Source organism: Trachymyrmex septentrionalis, unplaced genomic scaffold (genome assembly GCF_001594115.1).
Source record: "Trachymyrmex septentrionalis isolate Tsep2-gDNA-1 unplaced genomic scaffold, Tsep1.0 scaffold14, whole genome shotgun sequence".
NCBI lineage: Eukaryota > Metazoa > Arthropoda > Insecta > Hymenoptera > Formicidae > Trachymyrmex > Trachymyrmex septentrionalis.
The window spans coordinates 2,919,995-2,920,654 of record NW_017304543.1 but is presented as its reverse complement, the minus strand read 5'-3'; the positions used below and the strand labels follow the sequence as shown (position 1 = coordinate 2,920,654).

The 660-nt window shown below is 29.7% G+C and overlaps 1 protein-coding gene across 1 annotated transcript in view; it reads left to right on the top strand.

Annotated features, from left to right (window-relative positions):
• Positions 1-660, top strand: part of LOC108745630 (U6 snRNA-associated Sm-like protein LSm4) — a 7,919-nt gene that overhangs the window by 4,899 nt on the left and 2,360 nt on the right. The gene's annotated exons all lie outside the window — the stretch shown is intronic.

Here is a 660-nt window from a genome sequence, read left to right as displayed (position 1 = left end):
TTTTTAAATATATTAATTTTATACATATATAATATTAAGAATATTAATTTTATACATATGTAAAAATATATTTAAAAATACATCCAGCTTCTCAATTTAAAAAAATTAGTATTTCTAAGTAAAGAAGTAATTCATAAGTTTTAACTTTTTTCGAAAAGCGTTCTTTCTGTACTGGTAAACCGCTTTCAATCAAATAGTGTTTAGTATCGAATATTACACTGAAGAGTGATGAATTGAAGCGAAATTATGTTATCCAATCGTCAAAATCTCGCCGGAGATCTTAAAGTAACGTGGCGAGTTTAGCGTCGATATCGTGACATCGCGAGATGCTTTCATTCACGAATCTTCTCTATTTATGCAATTCCTACATTATGCAACGAACAAACTTGAATGAATGACTATTGCAGCTGCGATATAGCGATTGGGCGATTTGGCGGTTTAAAATCGAAGCAGTTTATTATCAACAGTCACGTAGATTAACGTAGATAAACGATATTAGTGTTTCGATAAATAACGTTGATAAATATGAATCCATTTTTAGATATGCTAATTAGATATTTATAATCGTAGTATCGTATTTATATAATTCTCAGATAATAAAGCGTGTCTCAATAAAATCGCACAAATCTGTAATTGCTTATGATGCTGCTGGCAACTTGT